The sequence below is a fragment of the Equus asinus genome, chromosome 24 (assembly GCF_041296235.1).
Source record: "Equus asinus isolate D_3611 breed Donkey chromosome 24, EquAss-T2T_v2, whole genome shotgun sequence".
NCBI classification, from domain to species: domain Eukaryota; kingdom Metazoa; phylum Chordata; class Mammalia; order Perissodactyla; family Equidae; genus Equus; species Equus asinus.
Genome location: NC_091813.1, coordinates 40,984,812 through 41,007,989, shown reverse-complemented (window position 1 = coordinate 41,007,989; position 23,178 = coordinate 40,984,812). Strand labels below are relative to the sequence as shown.

Here is a 23,178-nt window from a genome sequence, read left to right as displayed (position 1 = left end):
ACGACAGAAAGTATTTTGGGATCTCTCGCTTCCCCCTTTCTGAATGGAGCCAGGAATTTAGCAGAAGAAAAAATAGCATCAAGGGGACTGAAACAGCAGTATGCTAAAGTTTAAATCTTAAAAAAAAAAAAATGAAGGGAATATCTGATTTAAGTGAAATGTAAGCCGAAAGCCTGAAATTACATTGCCAGCCTGCATGAGCTGTAGATAAGATGGAGGCTGAGATGACAGTAAACTGACATCCAACCTATCTGGCAGATCAGCAAATAGTGTTGAAACTAGGCTGAGTAAGAGGAACGTCTCATACACACCATCCCTTTCATCACAGCGTCCCTTTGTATTTAGGCTCCTTGACCTCTTTGAATATGGAGGCTGACTGGGATGTTTAAAGTGGAGATGAGAAGCCTGGCTTAATGGACTCCTCTCTTCTTTCTTAGGAGTATAAGTCCTCTAAGAGTATCATCCTTACGTGGACCTAGGCTACAGAAAGCATTGGTTATACAGAATTCTAATTTTAGTGAATTTTTCTTAACAAAGAACATTGTTACCATGTCCATCTATTAGTATATTTGTGGAGTTGAGCAACCATCATGTCATCTCAGTTTAGACCATTTTCATCACCCAGAAGAAACCCAGGTACCCATCAGCAGTCTGTGGAGCAGAACACTGTTCACCTGTGTGTAATTAACACCAGAGGAGGACTCTAAATACATGGAGGACAGCAAAGATCAACACAGTGCCAGCCGCCAGGAACAGAAGTCCAAACACTTCTGCCCATTGCATCTTGGTATGGGAGTCACCAAGGAAAGCACAACATAGTCGAGTACCGGATGAAGCAACGCCTTCACTCAGAGAAGAAACAGAGCAAGATGAGCTCTTACAGTATACGTTGTCACTCGTGGTTAGCAGGTGCCCCCGAGAGCTGACACAGGGCAATTGGCCTATACACACCCCTCTCCTGCCACAGCAGAAGGACCTCAACCCCTCCCCTGTGGAGTCTGAAATACTGAAAGCTGGGGGCCTACCTATGGGCCACTGACATACCTGCTAAAGCAGAACAAAGGAGCACCCACTGAGTCTGAAACAGGAAAAGATATTCCCACACAAGGCCATAAGCCTGGTACAGGCTGTGGGCCTCCTTGTCTCTTGATAAGGAAGCGTCCTAGGTCCAAGGCCCACTCTTATGGGGCCAGCAGAGGTTGAGAGACTGCACAGGAGACTACCTTTCCCAGTCAAACTTTTTCTGTGTGTCTGTTTCCATAAATAAAAACGTTATAAATTAGAAAACTCTACAGTGTGAATGGGGAAGGGAGGGCCGGCCCCCTGGCCCAGTGTGGCTGGCCATGGCCTGCACTGGGGCAACAGGAAGGGACAACAGTCCTGCGCTGGGCTGTGAAGGGGCTGCAGCTTCCTTCTGACAGCAGCAGCAGGGCTCACTGGGCTGGGAGGATGTGTCACAGCAGCTGGCCTTGGTCTAGGGCATCTGCTCCTGTGGCCCGAGGAGCGCCACCCTCCTGGCCGGCTCCTTCATTCACTGTGGGTGAGGAGCCCGGCCCCTAGGTCTTCTCTTGGGCCCACTTGATCCTGGTCTCAGGCGAGTGGTACAGGAAGGTGAGCTTGGCACAGCCCTTCCTCCAGCTCCAGCTCCCACGTCTCCTGCACCAGGAAGATGGCGTGGCAGAGCTTGAGGAGGATGCAGTCCACATGCGGCAGCTCCTCGAACATGACGGAGCCCGAGATCTTGTGCAAGAAGCCACGCACAAACTTGCCGATGACCAGCAAGATGGATACGTAGAGCCCTGTGATCCCGTAGCCAGCCAAGGAGCTGAGGCTGGGAGGGCTGACTTTGTCAGTGAAGATGACCACATGGAACAGGCTGCAGTCGGCCCAGGAGTCCAGCAGCTCGATGACTCACCACATGCTCCCTCAGCAGCTGGAAGTGCACATCAAGGTAGTCGGCCTCCTCATAGGCTGCAGCTGCTTCACTGGGTTGGCTTTAGGCCCTTTGGGGGCGGGGATGTACTTGGGGAAGAGGGTGGGGATGACCACTGACTGGTCCAAGGTGCCCTCGAGCAGGCTGGCCAGCTGCCATCGTATGGTGCTCTTGGGGACCGTGTCCAGGGTGTGCTTCTCGTTGGTGTACTCCATGGTGCTGCTTTCAGCCAGGTCCCTCTGGAAGTTCCAGGTGAAGCACAGGGTGATGTCAGCAGTGCCATTGTATCTGGGCTTCATCTGGGCTTGGCTTTGTGGGCTGATGCGCCACAGCGCCATCCTCTGTCTGTGCTGTGACCATTTCCTCAGAGATAAACCGGCTGATGAACTGCCTGGGCAGCTCCTCATAGGCCTGGTGTGTGAAGAGCACAATGGATGGCTGCTGGGTGCTCATGGTGAACCGGGGTTTGTAGCCACTCAGCTTGAGAGTGAAGGTGACATCGATGGGCTGGTTGACAATGCTGACCACAGAGTGCACCTGAGAAATGAAGAGCAGCAGTGACCAGATGATGGCCACAAGGAACAGGATGATGAGACCGCCCATGCTGTACTTGACGATTTTTATTTCTTCTTCTCTTGGGCTGTGGGTATTTCTTTTCTGTCTCTCTGCCACATGTGATGCTGAAGACGTTGGTGTAGATGTACTCCCTGCACATCCAACTGGACAAGGACAGTGTGGTGTCCATCCACACCCAGTCCATCATGGCCTGCAGCTTCGCCAGGAACAGCACCAACGAGAACCCCTGAAAGAGGAAGAGGTTGAGGTGGTTGTACTTCTCGGTGAGGAAGTTGCTGAGGATGCAGGTGGGGTAGCCACAGCTGATGTGGTATGCGGACAGGGTGAGGGAGATGCCCGTTATAAAGTACCACAGCTGGGCCACCACGTTCTGGCTGAACAGCCTCTTGGTGACCGTGGACAGGATGAAGAACATCCAGAGGTGGATGGCCAGCACGAGGAGGACCTGGAAGGCTAGCTTGCCTTGCACATCTTGTGTAGGTAGAGGGCTCCGTCCATGGACGACCATAGTGCTGAATCGGGACAGCAGCATAACCAGCCCGGCCTTGGGCACCTGGTTGTCTGACAGGGATTTCGTGATGTCTGTGGCCACTGAGTGCTTCCCAAAAGCCCAGAAGGTGAAGATGGTGATGATGAAGTCGACGACGTTGTCCAGGAACATGAAGGTATAGACATCGGAGTCCGCACGGTACTTGGTGCAGAATGTTCTGGAAGAAAGGTCAGCGGAGCCGATACAGGCTCTGGGCCAGGGTCAGGCAGAAGCTCTGCAGCCAGAGCCCCGTAACCCTCCCTCTTTGCCGGGGGCGACTCCGCCGCTTCTCTCTTCAGGTGGCTGCTGCCTCCGCAGCCTCCGCCTCCTCCCCCATCTCCTCCCCCTCCTCCTCCTCCTCCTCCTCCCCACCCTGGGCTTCAGTGGCTGCGAGTCCTCGGGGTTTGGGGCTCTGCTTCCTCCTCCTAAAACGCAGACTGATGCGCTTGGTGTTGCAGGTCTTGAGTTCCACTGGGGTCTCGTGCCTGGGCCAATGCGTGCCTCATGGGTGTCGTTCTCGGTGGGGGCCCCGGCTACCTCTGACTCCTCGGGAGCTCTGCGCCTGCCTTGGTCTGGGGTTCCAGCAGAGCTACTGGCTCCTCCTCAGCCCCCTTCTCCTTCCCACTAACGCTGTTGTGCTCCTTGGAGAGCGGGTCTTCTTTGTGGACCCAGAGGTGGTAGCACAGCAGCTGGGCCAGTGGAAGAAGAGGGCCATGAGCGGCTTCAGGTAGTCCCTGACGCAGCCATCAATCTTCTCCAGGCCCAGGATGCAGGGCGGGGAGGACTCGTTTTGGGGACGCCTCAGTGCCACGTGGCTGTTCCAGGGGAAGAAGCCAAACTGGAACAGATACTAGTTGACCACCAGGCCCTCGGTGAAGACGATGGCCGTCATTCTGCAGCACCTGCAGGGCCGTGGGATGGACAGCCTGGCCCTCAGGAAGATGAGCATGGGCAGCATCAGGGAGGCAGCCGAGGCGGTGACCACGTGGGTGAGGACGCCGATGACTTGGCACAGCAGTTCCGAGTGGGTGGCCCTACGCGGGTTCAAGGCCCCTGGCAGCCGCAGGCCTGGCCTTGGCAGCCGCAGGCGTGGCCTTGCCCGCCGCTGGGCCCCCTGCAGCTCCGCATGCGCAGGCGGGTCCGGAGCGGCTGCTGGCAGTGCCCCTCGGGGTGCGAGCAGGCCCGGGGCTCCCGCGCAGGCAAGCCCCGGGCTGAGGGCCGTCGCCTAGCTGCTGCTGCTGCCGTGGGGGCTGTAGCTGGTGCTCAGGGTCCTCGTGCACCACGGTCGTGCTGCTCAGTGGCTCCTCGGCCCCGCGTCCGCCTGGGCTGTGCTCGGCCCCTCGCGGGCCTCCGGGGGGCCTGGGCGCCGCTCTGCACAGCTGCCCTGGCCGTCTGGCGCCTCGCCACCCGGAGGGGCTCCTGCGGGAGGAGGGGCGCGTGGCCCACGCGCCCGCCAGCGCTGCCCCCGGCCCACCGGACTGCCCGCGCCCGGCACTGCTGCGCCACAGGGCTGCGCCACGCCGCCTCGGTCTCCAGGTCCTCCCTTGGCTCCTGGCTCAGGCCGTCCTGCCATCCCTGCTCCTGCTGCATTGGTGACTCACGCTGGTACGCCATCTGGAAGGCGCTCTGTGCCCATGGCCTAGGGACTTGGGTCTCCTGCTCTTCCTTACTGATGGACTCGAACAGGAAGTAGTCCCTGAATGGATGAGGCCTGGTCCAGCCGGGGTAGCCACCACGGCCTCTGTGGCGGAGAGGGGCCCCTCGGACTGCATGGCCCTGCCTCCTGGCTGGGGCCCAGGGGGTCCTGGAGGTGGCCACGGCCCGCCCGGCCCTGCTTGTGCTTCTCCTGTGTGGCATGTGTCTTTTAAGCTGGACCCGCGACTTCTCTGCTTGGAGGTGGAGGTCGATGCTTTTGAAGTCGGCAGCGTTGTAGAGGGTGAAGCACCTGGAAGCCTGCAGGGCGGTGGCCTGGAGCTCAGCCCTGACATGCAGGAAGTAGTAGCTGCGGAAGATGCAGAGGGACAGCAGCAGGAACAGGAAGCAGACGCTGTTCCAGAGGAGGCAGGTTCCCTCTACAGGAGCAGGCAGTTCTGGTCCCTGCCCAGCCTGTTTCCTTGGGGTCATCGTAACCTTTGATGGTGTCCACGAGGCTAAAAAGCTGATTGACCTAGCAGAAGTTACTCTGTATTTGCTCCACGAAGACACAGGACAGAAGCAAGAGCATGGTCTTGGAGATGATGACAGTGACGTTATAGAGAATGAGACAGTCCCACAGCATGAGATGGGCACATGTCCTGCAGCAGGGTTGTACTGAAGAGCAGCAGGTAGAGGCCAGCAGGTAGCGCAGCCCCAAGATGCTGATGTGGGTGGCCTCCATGACGAACACCACCGCCAGCACCAGCCAGAAGAGGTAGTGGAAGATGGCCACCTTCAGCGTGTTGAGGTAGGACCTATAGTGGATGAAGTTGGGCACAGGGTTGGGCTCTCCCTGTGGGCTCCAGCAGGTGGGTGTTGATGCTGGCCTCACGCTGCCACTTCTCCGTGTGCTAGGCTGAGTATGCTTGCCACTGCTGGGAGGTGCAGAGCAACAGGAGGAAGACACTGATGAGGTTCGTGGAGTTGGGGGCCCTGAAGAAGTCTGGCAGGTACAGCCACTTGATGAGCACAGAGGTCATGGGGATGGCCTGGTTCCAGCGCCGCTGGTAGTAAATGGATAGGGCAGGGGGGATGTCCAGGCACAGCAGGTACTGGTACAGCAGGAAAGCAGCAAGAAGAGGCAGTAGGTGGGCTGGAGGCAGGCAGTGACCTGCAGCACCAGTGGGTGAGGATGGCCAGCAGCCATGCAGGATGACCACGAAGTTCATGTGCTGCCCACTCACGTTCATGGCCATCAGGAAGCAGATCTCCAGCCCAAATTTGTAGAAGTTGATGAAGTACTTAAGGCAGCCGAGCAGGTCCCGGTCCAGCTGCTGGTGGGTGTCGCTCATCACAGATGGCCTGCGCAGGCAGCGGGGCCCGCAGGTGCTGCAGGTGATGGTGCTCCTGGCAGTGGTACACGACGGCCTCAAACACCAGCAGCAACAGGATCTGTGTGTGGTTCTGGATGTAGCCCAGGTTCAGGAAGCCCTTCTATACCCCAAACCAGTTAGCGTGGTCAACAGGACTCGGGTACAGCATAGACTGTGTGATCTCCATCTCCTGCAGGTTGGTGCTATTGGGGAAGGGCTTGGTGCAGTTGCTGGGGTACTCGTGGGGGCTGGCGATCTTCAGCTGGTAGAGCGTCTTGCACATGATGATGATGCAGATCCACGCAGTGGAGAGGCAAGAGGCCATGGGTGGGAAGTAGGGGTAGGGCAGGGCAAAGGCCCACAGCACAACCAGCAGGAGGTTCATCACTGACACCCCTTTCAGGGCCACCCAGATGGTGTACAGGGCCACCAGCTTGAAGATGTGCAGCTCCAGCAGGCGCTGCATGAACACCTGTATCTGGGTGAGGACATTCCAGAAACCAGTGGGCAGGTCCAGCAGCCACTGGGTCACCAGGCCCCACTTATTGGCTGCAGCTTCCGGGACCTGAGAGACCTGGTGGGGGGTGCAGCTATGCTCAGCCCCTTGTCCCTGGGGGCCTCCTCCTTCTCCTTCTCCTGTTGCTGCAGCATGGGGTCCTGCTCACTGCGTGCTGCCTGTGAGCCCAACATAGGAGGCGGTGCTGGGCAGGGGGGACATGCTCCAGGTTGCTGAGCTGCAGGAAAGGCTGGTGGAAGTATTGAAGCTGCAGGATGCGGGCGAGCAGGAAGAAGTCAGGAGTGAGGGTGCTGGAGGATGCTCAGCCCAGGACCCTCAGCTGCTCATCAGTGAAGCCCGTCAGATCACACCAGTACACGGGGAAGTTCTGGAACTGGAAGGAATAGATGGCGATGAGCACCAGCCTGGTGTAGGCCACCACCAGCCTCCAGAACACCTTGAGCAGCTTCTGCCACAGGCTGTAGTAGACCTGGACGAGGATGAGGCAGAGCAGGAAGAGGAACACATAGATGATCTTGTAGATGATGAGGCAGCTGGCGAAGCTGACCACGATGAACACGCGGCACACGTGTTGATCCAGTACTTTGGGTTGACACCCGTGACCAGCTCCCTCAGGCTCCTGAGCAGTGTCTGCATCTGCATGGGCTTTGTGTCTGCTATGGTGACCTCCATCAGTGCAGTGGGGGCCTTTGGCTTCTTCAGCAGCATCTCCTTGACAAACTGGCATAGTAGGAGCCAGAAGGTCAGAGTGTACAGCAACATGGAGCTGAGGTTCAGGCAGGGGTAGTAAGTATGCTCCAGCCCCAGCTAATGCAGGCTGACAGGGCCCAGGGTGTGAGCAGCTCAGGACCCAGGTCCACGTGTAAGTGCAGGCCACACAGCGCCAGCCCATAGAGCAGGATGAAGGGCGAGCTGACCATAGTAAGCTGGTGGAAGACGTATACCATCCAGATGAGGCAGGCTCAGAGCAGCAGCGTGGAGGTCAGCCAGCTGGGGTAGGTAAGGCTCCACACCATCATGGTGATGAAGATACACACATAGCTCTGGTCCATGTTGAGGTGGCCCAGTCCATGCAGCGGAGACATCTCTCTAGGCTCAGCAGCCTGGGGTGCAGGGGGCACTGCTGGATGGGGCTGTGGCCAGTCAGATCATGCATGGTGCAGTTGTCGGCCTCGGTACCACAGGCCCTGTGGGCGTAGGCATCATGTGCTGGGCAGCCCCTTCTCCTTGGCTGCAGCAGACCTGGCCTGGCTTTGGGCCACTGGCCCAATTCAGTCAGCTCCGTCTCCCCATCCTTGTGGCCCTTGGCCACCTTCCTCTGGTCCAAGAGGTGGTATGTGGAGAACTTTAGGAGTGAGCTTCAGAAGCTTGACTACAAGACCTGCGAGGCCCTGGAAGAAGTCTTCAAGAGGCTGGAGCAGATGGATCTGGGTGAAGATCGTGCCTCAGCCCTCTTTGACACGACCAAGTACTGTGAGTCGGCAGCCCCCTCAACATCTCCTTCAACAAGCACGTTGTCGCTGTGGGCCGGGAGGCCGCTGCCCAGGACTGGGGCAGAACACTTGTCAAATGGTAATGCAGGTATCCTAAGGCGAGCTCAGGGAGGACAGCAGTCCCCTGTGGAGCAGAAGGGCAAAGGGTCTCTTGATCTTGATTTCAGTGCGAATACAGACCGTGAAAGCAGGGCCTCACAATAGGGCCTCACGATCCTTCTGACCTTTTGGGTTTTAAGCAGGAGATGTCAGAAGAGTTACCACAGGGATAGCTGGCTTGTGGCAGCCAAATGTTCATAGCAGTGTCACTTTTTGATCCTTCAATGTCGGCTCTTCCTATCGTTGTGAAACAGAATTCACCAAGCGTTGGATTGTTCATCTGCCAACAGGGAGCATGAGCTGGGATTAGACCCTCGTGAAACAGGTTAGTGTTTCCCTCCTGATAATCTGTTGTTGCCATGGCATTCCTGTTTAGTACGAGAGGAACCGCCCTGACATCTTAAATAATCACAATTCTGGAATTCACTTTAACTTCAAAGGAGTGTTCTTCACTAAGCTTCACACTTAGGAATTCTATTTTGTTAATGCTATTTGAATGAAAAGTTTAAAAACAAATGTACTACAGTCATATTTAGGACACTCAGAATTTGTTTCTGGAAGGATTTTGGAAATTATGTGGCCCAAGGATTAAGCAGCAACCACTCAGTACCTATCAATTATTGCAGACTAGAATGAGGGCCCAGTGATGCTGCATCTTCCAACCCAACCTAAAAAAAAGGTGGAAATCTGGATATTTATGGGAAATCTCCAAATTTTTGAATTCAAAACTCTTAAAACTCTGTTACGGTCAAGGGCCCTGCTCTTCTAGTTTATTGGTATCCCAATTTGTCCTCAGCATGCTGTGGATTGTTTGATAGATGTTGCTAAAGAGTTTAGTTGAAGGAATTCTAGGAGATTGCAGGTCTTGCTAGATCTTAAGACTGACCCAGACAAGAAAACATTTATTAGCTTCAGCCTTTTAATATAAATATTGGCTATTTGGAACCAGATGGGTATTAAGAAGCCATGTCACTGAACTTTCTTCCCTCCTTAAGCTTTCACACTTGATTAACCAGTCATTTATAAAGGTGGATCTTCAAATACACTGTGTTAGCCCTGGAGGTGGCCTCCCCGCTCAGCTAGAACTGGACGAAATGCTTTATAAGTAAGCATCTATTCTCCTATTCAGCTCACGTTTTAAGGATTGGTATCTTCGGGAAGTGAGGCTCTCATAAAGAAGTATCCTGGGCGATTTGACATTCAAGGAGAATGGCCTGGAAAACATGCCCTTGGAGAATCCAGCACCATTATTCAAAGCAAAGCTCTCAGTATGTTTAAAGCCATACTCGAAGTGACTAAAGATACTCACATTTTAAAAATTGAGAATGGGAGCCATTTTTTTTTGGAGATAGAGATAGAATAACTCTTGTGGTCTTTTTCTCCTCGGCTGATTTGGGATCTCTGAAGTATTTGGAGCTCTTTACAGATGACTGGCCTGGTCCTTAGTCCCCTGATACCTTTCTTAACATTTCCCTCCTGAGGAAACTTTGTCTCATGGTAGAAGAATGAAGCCTCTGGCCACGTCCTGACGTTCTGGTGTGCTTCCACCAGGCTTTTTCAGATCCTAGGAAAAGTCAAGGGGAAGTGGGCTCCTCACACTTCTCTTTTCTACCTATAAACATTTAGAACTAGAAGCCTTTGAACCAACACAACTGGGTGTCTCAATATGTTTCGCCAGCTTAGGCAATCCTTTTAAAAAGGGACCATTTAATGGTGAAAATGAAAATCTTGAACATTCAGCCCTGGAGAATGCCTGATGGCTGGAGAACTCGAATAAGTGCAGTATAAGAATCTCTCTTCTGGAAGACTGAAGTGCTTTTACACTCTTGTTTGTGACTTCTCTTTTGTACTCCATTTAGGCAATGCAGATTTTTTCCACCTTAAGGAATAGTGATTGAGGTATACATTTTGTATACCAGTAGGTGACTGTGAGATACTTCTGAAAATTACCCACTAGCAAGTCCATTTCATGGGTGAAGCAACATTTTGGCAGATGGACTTAGCTTAAAATTGAGACTGTCCTGAAGTGGCTTTTGGGATGACAAATTAATTCCATGTGGAACCCCACCAAACCTTTAGGCACTAAACGGAGCATGGTGTAAATGCTTGAAATGTACGTCACACTTGATGAGATGGCTGGCTTTTTTGATAAAAAGTGAGTCCAGAGGCTAGACATCTGGTGGTGGTGTTTATGCAAAAATATGTTGTCAAATTGCAGCATATAGAAAAATAATGTTCATTGTTCTCTTTTGCTGCCATTCCAGGAGCATGTTCTTGTCGCTTTCTAGTCAAAATTATGTTAAATAAAAATCATAATAAATAAGCATCATAGTTTTCCACTTCCCAGTTGGTTCTTCTTCTGGAATGTGACTTATGACCTCTGCTTTGGGATGCTGCAGTTTCTTTGTTTCTCACACACATAGGTAAGATCTACTCAAAGCGTAAAGGAGGAGGATGTATATTTTTCAAAAGCGGACTTCCCTTTTACTATCTGCTTTTATCTATAAAAAAGAACATGTTGTATTTCTTCCTCTTCTGAAAGTAGTTTATTCCATTTCAGTTTGCTTTCCAATTCCAGTTAATATTTACTTATTATTTTGAAGGTATTCTTTATGGTTATCATCAAATTCTTAGTTTTACTTTTGTAAACTTTAAGATCTGTGACTTCAAATTATTGTTGTTCCTTTATTGATTATAAATAACCGTTATGTGTTTAATCTAATGGACTTGCAAAATACTTCAGTTGATGAAGATAGTATGTGTCACAGTGGTTTCAGTCGACCGTGATAATTCTGTCTGAAATATTCTGAATGTGAAGTTAAAGATGGTATAGTGATTTGATCTGCATATCTTACCTGTTCAGGCCAATATCTATAGGTTACCGTGGGAATTAGGTGCTGGTGTCCATTCATTTCTCTTCTGTCTGGAAAACTTTCCCCCTGTTCCTTTGTACCTTTGTCAAATCCTACTTATTCTTCAGGCGTGTTGGTGTAGGTATTAATTATATGTTCTGCAAGCTGTTTACATTGACATACAATGAAAAGCTTCTTTCATGCAATGTTTCTCTAAATATGGAAAGTCTTAAATGGCCCACCTTGGGACCATACTTTCAATAATACGTTGAAGAGACTTTCCCCAAATTGCCGCTGTCAAGGAGAACCCAGCCCTGTGTTAAAGGAGGCAGTACAAAGCAATTTATATCAGTGGAAAAAATCTAAACTTTATTGAAATCACTGTATTGTTCACCGACAAACAAGGAGACTATAATTTTAAAGGCCTCCTCCGGTGACTCAACTGCCATTTGGCTGAATTGTCCTGGTCCACTGTGCGTGGATCCCTGCCCATAAAATGAAATCTCTTTGTTGCCTGTGGTTATAAGTTTTTGTTCTTTCACCGTAAATCTAGCCCAAAGACATTTCTTTACTGTAAATTTGTCTCTACTGAAGTGCTCATAAACCGTATCTGTTTCCATTACCAATGGTAGAACCGAGTTCTAGCATCTTGTAGAGTAAGCATATGCACCAAGAATCAATATGTGTTTTATTAGCACCAGGAGACTCATTGCATTGATTTTTTTTCTTTTTACCTTTATGGGCAATTGCTATAAAAAGGTAAATTAAAAAGTTAACCATCTGCTACCTCACTTTTCATTTAAAATCTTTTATTTGATTACTCTTTCAGGTAATCAATGCTTTCTATTTTGCTATTATCCTGGCTGGTGAAGGAAGGTGGTTTTAATTTATAGCTTTTATTTATCTAACGGTATTGTCAGAGTCACAATCTTTATGCATCCTATTAGTAGTCTGGAAAATATTTCTTACTACATTGAAACAGAACAAAATTCAATTTAGAAATATAATTTCCTGCCATGGAGACACTTGATAACAGGGGGGAGATTAATGGAGCCCAGTGACAGAAACTTGATTTAAAGCAGGAGATTAATACTGCTTTATCAGCCTACCCTGCAAGTGAATTGGCTCCGAAAGAAAAAAAATCTGTTTGAAGTTGCTGAGTTGTCGACTTGGTAGTTGGAAAAAGGTCTCTGGACATTTATTTTGTTATTGCTGAGTATTTGCTGCATGCTTGTCTATTTGACAACATAGGAACAAACCTGCACACAACACCAGACTTGCTTATTTTACAGTAGTAACATGTTTCTTATTATTCCTTTTGATCCTGCAGGAAGGTTGAATGCTGTGGAGGTCAGCTTCTGACTTGAGGGGATTATACTCAGTAAATCATGTCAAAATTAACGAATAGAATTGCGCTGACACTCCGGTTTGGTTGGACTTAAGTAAAATGTTTAAATGGTATTTTTAATTGCAAAACTCCTGCCCCTAAATCCCATTATAAATACTTTTTCCTATCCTTTACAGAAGCCATTAATTTCTTTTCCCAACTATAAAAGTATGAATCTTCCAGAAGAATTTAAAGCAAATCTGAAGATTACCTCAGAGGGTTTAAATGCCCACTAGATCTGTTCTGAAACAAAATACAGAGCTTGGTGAACTGTTACAATGAGTACTAAAGGAAGTGGGTCCAAATTTTGATTTTTTTGATTTTTGTTCCCAGTAAATTAAAGTGTTCGTATTGCAGGAATTAAATTTTTGAACTTTGCGCTTGAGCTATATGAATTTTTAAACTTGGTATTTGTCTAATAAATCCCTCCTGGGAAATAAAAAAGAAATAGATAAAGTTCCTTACCCAGTAGCTTTACAAAAATGGCTGCATGTTTTTCAAAAGCTTGAATTTTTCCATTAAGAGTTTATGGATGAATTACTTAGTTACCTTATTACTGAGGTAAACAGATGTTTAACGACTTTTATTTGTTTTTACTGACTTTGAAATTTTGTAGAAGTGAACTGAAAAAAATAGTTTGCATTAATTTTTATTAAGTTTTGTAATAGAAACAGTATTTTGCCAGAAGTCAGAATATCTGGGTTGTATTTTAAGGTCATTTAACAACTTTCTGTGTTCTTCTGGACATTTTAAAACCACTTTCTGCTTCCAGGAGAACTGAGTAGTAATAATATCTGCCTTACTGCATCACAGGGTTATTGAGAATATTAAATGGGGTGATTTATGCAAAATGTATGACATATAAAGGGCTTTAGGAATCTAAAATCTATTACTTAAAATAATATTGGTATGTGTAGACTACTTTAGATATATTGCATTTAGGGTTTTATTGGAGGAAGGTGTATCATCTCACAGACGTCTACCTTGATTTTATGTTGATGTAACTAAAACTATCAATATTCCTTGGAATTGATCCACTGAAGGTTGTTTAAATGTTTTTAAGTACATGGAGAGTAATGCCCTGTAGTGCACTTCTCTTTGGCACTAAACACATGGAATAAAAGATGTAAAAGAAATATAGGGCCAATCTGATTTGCTCATGGTGAGCTCTCAATACATTAAAAAAATGAAGGATAGTGAAGATGGTCAGTGTAGTGGATGTGAGATATAAGGGCTCTGAGCCACATGCTTTGGATGGTGCTCTGTCTGATGTCAGCTGTGTGGCCTTTTTAGTCTTCATTAGCTTATGGACTCTCTTTGTTGGGTGCTTGGAAAACTACATTCGCCTGCAGGAATATTAGACCCTGTTAAAACTCTTCCTGGCTGAAGGCACAAACCAAACTCCCCCCCCCCCACCCCCCACCCCGGTGAAGCATCTTAAAAGTAGCTAAGCATTCACTCGGAAGGGAAGGAGTTGCTTTCAGAAATTTAAAATCATTTTCAGGCCATAAGAATTTAGCAGAGGACAACCTGAAAGGGTTTTTAGTTTCAATGAACATGCATATGCCTTTATTCCCTCTTGTTTCACTGATCCAGAGGGACCTTCAGCGAATATGCCCCTTTGACCTTTTCCTAGTCATCAAATTACCCTCATCCTGCTTTTTCTCTTTTGCACTTCCTTTCCCAAATGGCTTTCTTTGGTGACGCAGTTTAAGTTGTGCAGTGCCTACTCCAGACGTTGCCACTTGGATTAATTTTAATCCCCTCCGTTCTGATTTTGCTGGGATGTGACCATCAAGCGTGTTGACCTCTTGGGAGCCAGTCTGGGTTTTGCCTGCGGTTCATGGCATACCCAAATTTACAAACATTTTATTTTCCATTCTTGGGAATACAGTAATGGAGATTTTTCTTCTCTTTTAGTTTTCTTTTTTAACTCCCTCTTCTCTGTGCTGAGAGTGACATTTGGGAGCAGGAGAGCCAAGTATGAAGATTACTGACTGTGACAGCTCAGCTGCCTTTATGAGTCTGAGTTGGCAAATCAGACTCGGGAGACACAGACAGGCTTTAATCTAATACCACTCTTACTGGACTTTCCTGAAGAAAACATGACAGGAGACACAGAAAGGAGATACAGCATTGTCAACTCAAGGGGAAGCCTAGCAGCTACCCTAGGAGCAGCTTTTTTTGCCCCCTCACCCATGCAGGGCCAAGGTGTGAGAGCCAAGGTGTGTGGGGTCACCTTATCACAGACAGGCCACAGTCCATTTGCCCCACCAATCTTGTATATGGTTTTCATCAAGCCTCAGGTCTGCTGCCAGCTTGCAGATACCCCAACCCAGGTTTTTGTTTCGCACAATACAGAGGGAGGGACAACTGTTCCCATTTATCTTAACTCTACTGTTTCCAAGGAAACAAGGCAATAGCACACGTGGTCATTCTCAGGCAGGCCTGCTTCAGCCAGGCCTGATGTTAACCCTTTATTCACAGTCACACATGATGCTGTAGAAATGGTAGCATCGATATATGCAATGCTAATGCTAAGCTTCAATGGGCTAGTAGTGTCTTTAATAGCAACATTTACCACTGTATATTTTCTAAGGCAATAATTAGAAAGAGAAACCCTTCGATATCCATCCATTTATCCATTCATCCATCCATCCAAGGCTCCACATTTACTAAGTGTACACTGCATGCCTCACCTGATTTAAGTATGGAGGATGCAAAAATGCACAGGAGGATGCAACAGGACACAGATCTCGTTACTGAACGCTTCAGAAGCTGGAGGGTAATCTCTCTGCGTTTGGGATACTATAACACAAATCTCCAGGTTCTATACAGAACAGAATGCTGTGGGAGCACAGAGAAGAGAGCAACTCAGTCTTCTGCCAAAATTTCGTATCTTATAGACTTTATTCAGCCTTTCCTTATGAGCAGGTCCATATAGAATTGTAACTGATATTCTTAATGATTACTCTGGGATGTTGTAAGATCATAAGGTGCCCTCTGAATCACAGAAAAGAATTTGGGGTTATCTGTATTTTATTATATTCTAGACCACAAATATTAGGATCATCTTTGTATTCCTCCCAGCACATTAACACAGTATTGTGTGTCTAGGAAGTGATTGACAAAGGTTTGTTAAATTAAGTCTAAATAATGCTGCTGGGGCATTTCACGATATTTAGGACATTAAGTTATAAAGTTTTATTTTAAGAAAAATAAAGAAGAGTGCTTCAAATTCAAACTTATGGAACTTATGCCTTCTAAGAGTTCATATGTGCTGATAAAAGAGAATTACTCAAAACATATTAGATAAGTCCATTAACTATAGTTCTGTAATTGACTAGGTAGGGGAGGGTAGAGTGTTGAGGCGTGTTACAGCCCTACCCTTGAAACAGATGTCAAGGGGTGTACCTGCTGCCTTACACAACGTAGGTTCTGGATGTCAGCATCAGATGCAGTTCTAAGCAGAGGAAGCTGTGGATCTGACCTGGTCATTCTGATTTCATTACTTAGGATTCTTGTTTGTAACATTCACAGATTTTTCTTTTTTGCCTCGTTATCTGAGTAGAAAACTAATTCATGAGTCTTTTTCCAGTTTGGGGAGAAGCCAAGTTTAATGTTAGCTAGGAATGTGTTCAATATTTTTTAGTTTCAGCAGTTTCTGAGTGCTTACTAAATGGCAGACACTTCCACGTGAATTATCTAATTTGATTCTCAGGGTAAGCCTTTTATAATTTTTCACTTTTCAACTGAGAAAATTAAGTTCTGAGAAGTTGAATAACTTGGCTGAGTCCCATGGCTGGAAAATGGTGGAGCTGGAATTTCAACCCTTGTCTTTTTTTTTTTTTGAATTCTTTTTTTTTTATTGAGTTATTGATAGGTTACAATCTTGTGAAATTTCAATTGTACATTAATGTTTGTCAGTCATGTTGTAGGTGCACCACTTCACCCTTTGTGCCCACCCCCCACCCCACCTTTCCCCTGGTATCCACTAAACTGTTCTTAGTCCATAATTTTAAATTCCTCATATGAGTGGAGTCATACACAGATTATCTTTCTCTCGCTGGCTTATTTCACTTAACATAATTCTCTCAAGGTCCATCCATGTTATTGCAAATGGAATGATTTTGTTCTGTTTTGCAGCTGAGTAGTATTCCATTGTATATATGTACCACATCTTCTTTATCCATTCGTCTGTTGCTGGACACTTAGGTTGCTTCCACATCTTGGCTATTGTAAACAGTGCTGCAGTAAACATTGGGGTGCATAGGACTTTTGGGATTGCTGACTTCAAGCTCTTTGGATAAATACCCAGTAGTGGGATGGCTGGATCATATGGTAGTTCTATTTTTAATTTTTGGAGGAATCTCCATACTGTTTTCCATAGTGGCTGCACCAGTTTGCATTCCCACCAGCAGTGTATGAGGGTTCCTTTTTCTCCACAACCTCTCCAATATTTGTTGCTATTAGTTTTAGATATTTTTGTCATTCTAACTGGTGTAAGGTGATATCTTAGTGTAGTTTTGATTTGCATTTCCCTGATGATCAGCGATGATGAGCATCTTTTCATGTGCCTATTGGCCATCAGTATATCTTCTTTGGAGAAATGTCTGTTCATGTCTCCAGCCCATTTTTTGATTGGGTTGTTTGATGTTTTGTTGTTGAGTTGCGAGAGTTCTTTATATATTATGGATATTAAGCCTTTGTCAGATATATGACTTGCAAATATTTTTTCCAAGTTAGTGGGTTGTTTTTTTGTTTCAATCCTGTTTTCATTTGCCTTGAAGAAGCTCTTTAATCTGATGAAGTCTCATTTGTTTATTCTTTCTATTGTTTCCCTTCTCTGAGAAGGCATGGTGTCCGAAAAGATCCTTTTAATACTGATGTCAAAGAGTGTACTGCCTACATTTTCTTCCAGAAGCCTTATGGTTTCAGGTCTTACCTTTAGGTCTTTAATCCATTTTGAGTTTATTTTGGTGAATGGTGAAAAAGAATGGTCAATTTTCATTCTTTTACATGTGGCTTTCCAGTTTTCCCAGCACCATTTGTTGAAAAGACTTTCTTTTCTCCATTGTATGCCTTCAGCTCCTTTGTCAAAGATAAGCTGTCCATAGATGTGTGGTTTTATTTCTGGGCTTTCAATTCTGTTCCATTGATCTGTGCACCTGTTTTTGTACCAGTACCATGCTGTTTTGATTACTGTAGCTTTGTAGTATGTTTTGAAGTCAGGGATTGTGATGCCTCCCGTTTTGTTCTTTTTTCTCAGGATTGCTTTAGAAATTCGGGGTCTTTTGTTGCCCCATATGAATTTTAGGATTCTTTGTTCTAATTCTGTAAAGAATGTCATTGGGATTCTGATTGGGATGGCGTTGAATCTGTAGATTGCTTTAGGTAGAACGGACATTTTAACTATGTTTATTCTTCCAATCCATGTGCATGGAATGTCTTTCCATCTCCTTATGTCGTCATCCAATTCTCTCAGAAAGGCCTTGTAATTTTCATTATATAGGTCCTTCACTTCCTTAGTTAAGTTTACCCCAAGGTATTTTATTCTTTTTGTTGTGATTGTGAATGGTATTGTATTCTTGAGTTCTTTTTCTGTTGGTTCATTACTGGAGTATAGAAATGCTACTGATTTATGCAAATTGATTTTATACCCTGCAACTTTACTGTAGTTGTTGATTACTTCTAACAGTTTTCCAATGGATTCTTTGGGGTTTTCTATATATAAGATCATGTCGTCTGCAAACAGTGAGAGTTTCACTTCTTCCCTCCCTATTTGGATTCCTTTTATTCCTTTTTCTTGCCTGATTGCTCTGGCTAGGACCTCCAGTACTATGTTCAATAAGAACGGTGATAGAGGGCATCCTTGTCTCGTTCCTGTTTTCAGGGGGATGGGGTTCAGTTTTTGCCCATTGAGTATGATGTTGGCTATGGGTTTGTCATATATGGCCTTTATTATGTTGAGGTAGTTTCCTTCTATGCCCATTTTGTTCAGAGTTTTTATCATAAATGGCTGTTGGATCTTCAACCCTTGTCTTTTGATTCAAAGGGTAATAATGTTCTATTCATTATACCACTACCAACTGTAAGTTTAGAAGGAAAAACAAGAATTTTCTGGGAGCATTTAGAAGTCAGAAGGTAAGAAGCTGTAAAGATAAGAAGCCCTAAAGTCACTGTAGTGTCTTTTTGGTCCCTCAGACAAGCAAGTTTAGCATATGCTTCTGGGTCTTCTTCAGATCTCACCTTGAATATTATCACTTCACAGAGGATTTCTCCCACCTCTTTATTTTCTATCCCAGTGTAATGTTTGTTTTCTTTATTGCATGTTTCTTAATTTTTATTTCATATTTACCTCTTAATCTATTTATTATCCATTTCTGCCTTTGGGCTATGAGGTTGATAAAGCCATTGTCTCTCTGGTGTCTATCACAATGACTGCAATATAACAGACACTCAGTAGATACTTGTGGAATGAGTAAATGAAAGATGACCAATGAAAGGACCCAATGCAGATGCCTATCACCATTAATCCTGATTAAAAATCAGAATTGGCAAAATTGGAATTGTTTAAAATTGTCTGATTGAACACATATATTTAACCACTACTCCCTCCCCAAATCTATCCCCACAAAATAAGAGTAAAAGGTTTTACTTAACAAGGAATAAATCTTGAAGGAAAAGGAGAGCAGAAGAAGATAACAGACATGAAATTCTGGAAGCTGGAGTGCAGATGAATTAGTTGCAAATGGGTAAAGCAGATTTGAGAAATCTGAACCCTGGCTCAGAGTTGGGAAAGTTGAAAAAAGCAATCTGATTAGCACTGCAAAACCCCAAGAAAGCGCCAGAATTGGTGTCACAGGTTCTTGTAAAAGGGGAAGTAGAGGTAGGGCCAAGAATAGGACTGATTGAAAATCTGTTTGAGATGCCGTGGTAGAGAAATTTGGGGCTACTGTCCCCAAATCCAGTCTACCTTTCTTCCTTTTGGAATAGAACCCTCTCATCACCAAGTTTTAGCTGAGCACATGCTGCCCTTTGGCAATTACATTTCTCAGCCTTTCTTACAGGGAGATATGGCAACATAAATAAATTCTAGCTAATGGGATATAATTGGTTGTGCCCTTTGAAAAGAAATTAATTGCCCTTCAGTTTCTCTCTCCTTTCTTCCTGTGGGCTGGAAGGTAGATATCATGTGATGAGTTAGTTTTGATCATGCAGATGAAGAGAACCTCCTAGCACAAGGCAGAGCAATAAATAGAATGCACCTGGATCTTTTGATCATCTCATAGAGCAAAGTCTACCTATCCAGGACCATCTGCTTACTTCTGAACTATTTTTTGAGAGAGAAATAAACTATCTTCCTAATTAACATAGAAACAGATCTTACGATCTTCTCTCCTACTCTGCACAACCAGGTGACTGCTTCTTGCCTACTCTAACACGACCGTTTTAAAAACAGGGAGATAAAGTGAATACTTAGATATTGACAGTTGTGACTCCACTCCCTGTCCACTTCTCGTCCCAGTAGTTCCCAGAATGTAGAGTCAGGCTTCACCTATAGACAGGAGACTGAAGAGACTTGTCTGAAAAATCTGACTAGCCCAAGAGAAAAGATCTGCATCACCTGACATTGAATGTTTGCCAATGAAGTGGCCTAGGCAGATGACCATGCAGGAGAACAAAGTTGCCAAGCTTTGCCCACGCACACAGAGCTTCCAATAACTTGTTAGTGCAACACTTGTAAATAGAGGCAGACAACCAGGATCTTCAGACATTTTAGGAAAGCATCCAATAAGGCAGACAGAGATAGAAACAACCTAAAAAAACATCTTGGAGGGAATAGACACTAGGAAGGCAATAGGAAGAAGAAAATATGACCAAAGGAAGTTACTAATATAGTCAGAGAGGTGAAAGAAGATATTACAGCCATAGACAAAAATTAGTGGCTATAAAGAAGTAACATTCTGAAAACAATAAGAGATCTTGAAACCTAAAACTATGAGAGAAGAAATGAAAATTCAGTGGAATGTTGTGAAATAAAGTTGAAGAAGTTGGTCAGAATGTAGACCAAAAAATAATTTTGCAAATATCTCAGTGTTGAAGGACAAAAGCTTCCAGAATCAAAGAGCCCATGGACTTGTGGGAATGTAAATGGATCCAACCAATTTGGAAAACAGTTTGGCCTTGCCCATGGAGTAGGAAGTAGGCATGTGTAAGCGGTGGTGTTTTTATTTTTATTTTTTTTAAAGATTTTATTTTTTCCTTTTTCTCCCCAAAGCCCCCCGGTACATAGTTGTGTATTCTTCGTTGTGGGTTCTTCTAGTTGTGGCATGTGGGACGCTGCCTCAGCGTGGTCTGACGAGCAGTGCCATGTTCGCGCCCAGGATTCGAACCAACGAAACACTGGGCCGCCTGCAGCGGAGCGCGCGAACTTAACCACTCAGCCACGGGGCCAGCCCCAAGCGGTGGTGTTTTTATAACAAGACTGATAGTCCCATTAGACCGTTTAAAAAATGTGCTTATGTCTCCAAATAAGATAGACAGATGGCCAATAGGCACATGAAAAGATGCTCAACATCACTAATCATCAGGGAAATGCAAATCAAAGCAACACTTAGATATCACCTTACACCAGTTAGAATGGCTATAATCACCAAGACAAAAAATAAAAAATGTTGGAGAGGATGTGGAGAAAAGGGAACCCTCGTATACTGCTGGTGGGAATGCAAACTGGTGCAGCCACTACGGAAACAGTATGGATATTTCTCAAAAAATTAAAAACAGAAATACCATATGATCCAGCTATCCCACTACTGGGTATTTACCCAAAGAACTTGAAATCAATAATTCAAAGAGACTTACGCACCCCTATGTTCATCGAAGCATTACTCCCAATAACCAATACGTGGAAGCAACCCAAGTGCCCATTGACTGATGATTGGATAAAGCAGATGTGGTATATATATACAGTGGAATACTACTCAGCCATAAAAAAGGCAAAAGTGTCCCATTCGCAGCCACATAAATGGACCTTGAGGGTATTATGTTAAGCAAAATAAGCCGGAGAAAGACAAACACCGAATGATTTGACTCTTAGGTAGAAGATAAACAAACTTATGGACAAAGAGAACAGAAGTGGTTACCAGTGGGGAGGGGGTTGGGGGTGAGCACAAGGGTTGAAAGGGCACATTTATATGGTGTCTGGCAAACAAGAATGTACAACTGAAATTTCACAATGCTATAAACTGTTATGACCACAATAATAAAAAACATGCTTATGTAACTTTTTTAAACATAAAACTAACCTTTTTAAAGAAAGCTATTATGCCAGTTTCTTTTCATTACTATTATTAACAATAATAGCTACTGTTTACTGAGGACCTTCTATCTGTTAAGCATGAAAATGTTTTTTCAGACATTCTTTCTAATTTTTACGTGAGTCCTGCAAGTGAGCTATTATCATCTTCATTTACAGAGAAGAAAGCTATCCCTCTAGAGAAGTTAAATGACTTTGCCAACGCCACACCTCTGGCTCCACAGCCTGCCCACTGCATTCTAGACCCGCCTTTACTTCTCTGAGGCAGTTTCCCAGAACCCACCTGGGGATAAGCATATTCCTGACTTTATAGGAGACCTGGGAACTGGGGATCACATGGCTTTGCTGTGTGACGTACATTCATGACGGTGGCAGCGACAACAGGAAGTTCTGAATTTGATCACAAGAAGTGACCACTTTGTTCTCTTCTGGCAACTGGAGGCATTTAGGGGGCTTCTCTGCTGGCCACCGGAGGGAGAGCCCTCAGATGCCAGGGGCCTTTCCAGCAGAAACGTGGAGTAAAATTGGGAGGATGGATGGCAAGTGCCAATACGTGGATGAAATATGGCTTTTGATTCTCTTTTTTTGTGAGCTAGTTTGAGACTGCTGGGTTCTGCTGAGGCAACTTCTAAGTAAACTAGAACTGACAGATAATAAACATACAGCGAGGGCTGTAGCAACAGAAATAGATGCATTTCAAGTTCCACCTAGGAGAAAACAGTCAAGATGTTTCAAGTCCTTTTAGAGTGATAAATGCAATTTACACAATAAGCAAGAAGCAATGATTGGGACTAGATGGTGTAAGATCCCATCTAGGAGATGGAAAAGAGGTGTCTGATGGGGGTGATGTTGCTAACCGGAGGAGCTGCCAGCACATCAGCTTTGGAAGTTATAAAGAACTTGTGAATATAAGCCAGAGGCAGGAAAAGCTTCGGTTTTGTGTTGATCCCCGTTACCCTCCTAACGGTGACAGGCCCAGTCTGGACAGTGCAGCAGACTGCATTTGTTTTAAGTGATATCACTTTGCTTGTCTGAGAGAAGTGCAACCAAACAATGGTCAGGTCTACACATATATAAAGACATTTTATGCAGGTCGAGGCAAGATGAGCCCATGTGTTTCCAGAGAGCTTTCCCCAGGCCACTGTCAAATCGTATACTATTTGTTACGCTTAATCTGAATGGCACACTCCATTGGTGGGAGCCTTGCAGGCCACAAAATGAACTCACTGACATTTTTACTATGATATTTGTTATAAAATAGGCCTTATGCATTCCCCAACCTGTAAAGTCCGTGCATTTCAATAATAATATAGCGGGGCCATGGGAGTGGAGGGAGATACGCCATTCCCCCGCCCAAGGTCATACTCTTGATGTTGAGGCCACTGTCTTTCCATCCCTCTTGTGACGGGGGGGTGGGGGGGGGGGCTTTGCCAAGAGGCAACAGGTGTGCTGTGGGCCAAGCCTA

General features: G+C 45.8%; 1 pseudogene; it reads right to left on the bottom strand.

The window, feature by feature from the left end:
• Positions 1–1,556: 1,556 nt before the first annotated feature.
• Positions 1,557–8,516, bottom strand: LOC106842775 (piezo-type mechanosensitive ion channel component 1-like; annotated as a pseudogene).
• Positions 8,517–23,178: the final 14,662 nt, after the last annotated feature.